Source organism: Mandrillus leucophaeus, unplaced genomic scaffold (assembly GCF_000951045.1).
Source record: "Mandrillus leucophaeus isolate KB7577 unplaced genomic scaffold, Mleu.le_1.0 Scaffold318, whole genome shotgun sequence".
Taxonomy (NCBI): domain Eukaryota; kingdom Metazoa; phylum Chordata; class Mammalia; order Primates; family Cercopithecidae; genus Mandrillus; species Mandrillus leucophaeus.
Window position 1 is genome coordinate 1,799,877 of NW_012103343.1, and position 3,323 is coordinate 1,803,199.

Sequence of the window (3,323 nt, forward strand, 5' to 3'; positions counted from 1 at the left end):
CATCTAGGATATTAAACTGCTACCAGAATTTTACATCCAGCTACCTTTACTTTTTAGAACGTATTCTCTATAATGTTATTGATACCAATTTCTACTTCACACAGATGGTTTTTTACAACAGCAAGTAAAGTTTTTCTAGCATCAGTTTTTAAAAGCCCTTCGCTCAGTGAAATCTGAATGTCTTTCCTACACCCTTATTATCTGTCCAGCCATCTTCGCCTTCCCCCACCCCTCACCTGTGCCTTTTCCTCTGTACAACCTACCCCAGTTCCCCGACCCCCACCTCAACCCCCAACCCCGTGTTGGTCACCTTCCCAGCCCAGACCAGGAGCCCCCTTGGACCTCTACCGGGTGCTAAGGACACAGGATGAAAGCGCCAGGTCCCTGCCAACAGAGAGCTCACCACTTTATCCATGCCTTAGTATAGGACCCCTGAATGGCACCTATGGGGACACAGAGAATCTCTGGACAAACTTCAAAATCAAATCAATGAATGCATGAAGAACAAAGGTAGATAGCTAGCAGATATGAAGAAACCCAATCCCACTCCTAAGAAATGGAAATTGAAATAATAAGATACCATTTTTCCACAGCTAGATCTGGAAAACTAAAAAGCGTTAGCCTGAATGTAAGAAAGCATCAGAGTTGCTGCAAGCATAGATAGATGCTAATACGTCTAAAGATTTTTATCAAAATGTAAAGTGCAAAAAAATGTAAAACGCACATATTCTTAGTCTCAGCAATTCTACTTTTAGAACTGAACTTGAAGTTATAGTGCACAAATGGTACTAAGATATTGTATAGAAATTTTATTTTATTGCTTGAAATACAGGTAGTAATATTTTTTTATAAACTGGGATCCACCTAGTTTATCATTGAATGGAGCTATTTATTATATGGCTGATGGTATATCAGTAAGGCACAAGGCTATGAAGATTTTAAAACAGAATGAGGAAGGGAGCAGTGGCTCCCACCTGCATTCCCAGAGCTTTGGGAGGCCAAGGTGGGTGGATCACTTTGAGCTCATGAATTCAAGACCAGCTTGAGCAACATGGTGAAACCCGTCTGTACTAAAAATACAAAAATTAGCCGGGCATGGTGGCACACACCTGTAATCTCAGCTACTCGGGAGGCTGAGGCTAGAGAATCCCTTGAACCCTGGAGACAGAGTGAGCCAAGATCACACCACTGTACTCCAGCCTGGGCGACAGAGCAAGACTGTCTCAAGAAGAAAAAAAAAAAGAAAAACAGAATGAGGTAGATCTGTAAGTAATTCCCCAATTTATCTTTTCTTTCCAGATGTATGTATCTAAGTGCCGACTTGAATGTCAAGCAAGCATCTGAAATTTAACAAGTAGAACTCTTCTTCTCCCCTTCTTAATTCCCCCTCAAGAATTGGCAGCACTGTCCACCCATGAGCTCAAGCTCATGACCCAGTCCTTAATTTCTCTTTTCCTCATCCTTCTTTGTATACCCCAACAACAGGCCTTCCAGAGGGACCTAGTATCAGTCCCTCTTTCCAGCTGCATCCCTACCATCCTCATCCAGTCTCCATCCTCTCTAGCTCCTCACTCCAATCTTGCTACCACACCCAGAAGGATCTTTTTAAAATGTAAATCAGATTTGACTTCTGTTTAAGCACGTCATTGTTTTCATTGCTTTCACCTGAGCCACAATGAGCTTGATCCTTTTTTTCTGGCCAGATCTCCTACCACTGCCATGACCCTCTGCTGCAATCACAACAAGCTATCAGCCTGGGAGTTTTCCCTGACCTACGTACTGTGTCCCTGCCTCAATAGCTCCGCCCTGATCTTCACTTGACTGGCTCCTGCTGTCACTTGGGTCTTAGCTACAATAATGTTGGAGGCCGAAAGATTGAGGGTGGTGATCAACTCAGTATACCACTGAAGGCTGTATGAGTAAACAGCAAACTGTTCTCATAAATGCATAATGTTGGCAAACTGACAAACTGAGTATGCCACCCAGAAGGAATGCTGAGGGCAGTCACGCCCCCTCAGTCTTTCAGCTTCCAACACAGTAACCTCTCTTCAGAAAGACTAGCTCTCATCACCCAGTCTATCTTCCTTGTTAATCATTATTCCATCACCCCATAATACCATCTTAATAGCCCTGGCCCCTTTCTGAAAATATCTTTATATATTTGCTCATATTGAATGTCTTTCTTGCTTTCCCTAACTCGTAACTGAAGTCTCCATTCTCTTCCAGAAAATGATGAGAGGTCTAGGATTAGAGTTGGGAATTCAGGTCAACCTGTCTGTGCCATCGAACATGACCTAGAGTAACCTTTAATCATATATGTGCCAAACTATTCCAACACCCTTGAAGAAAGAGGACTCCAAATGTGGCCAAATTATTTTAGCAGCATATTACTAACTAGAACTGCATCAAAGAAAATCTTTTAACATCTTATAGCCCTGATTATAAGGCCTCTTGCCTCACTGTACTTTTCTGTCTTGAAGCTTTAATAAAATCAAATTGGAGGACCTGACGCGGTGGCTCATGCCTGTAATCCCAGCACTTTGGAAGGCCGAGGTGGACAGATAACGAGGTCAAGAGATCGAGACCATCCTGGCTAACACGGTGAAACCTCGTCTCTACTAAAAATACAAAAAAATTAGCCGGGCGAGTTGGCACACCCCTGTAGTCCCAGCTATTCAGGAGGCTGAGGCAGAAGAATCACTTGAACCCGGGAGGTAGAGGTTGCAGTGAGCCGAGATTGTGCCACTGCAACCAGCCTGGGCGACAGAGTGAGACTCCGTCTCTAAAGAAATAAATAAATAAAATCAACATTTCCCTGAACATTTTTCATTTGTGATACCAAAAAACTAAAGCAAAACCCATTACAGGATGTTTCACCTGTATCTTGGTAATTACTTATTTTCATAAAACCCTGGGATGTGTTATGAAAATTTCCAAAAATAGAATAAAGAAAACACGTTTAGGTAAGTCGGATTCAGTGCTGAAATGGAGCAATGAGGTAGTCCTTGGTTACACTGTTAGTGAAAGTACAAACCAATGCCTACCTTTCTAGTAAGCAATTCTGGCCTCACTTAACAAGATCCTTAAAAGAGTTTTTCATCCTTCTGCCTTTCAACCTAGTAATTATCACCTTGAAGTAAGGTCAGAACTGCAGAAAATGACTTATGTACCAAGACATATAAGGACTTATGTACATCAGAATATTTATAAGTGTGAAGAAATTAGAAACAACCTCATTCCCAACAATAAGGAAGCAACAAATAGCATAGGATATATGGGTATATTTACAGCATTAAATGTGATGTGGTTAGGGGGGAAAAAAA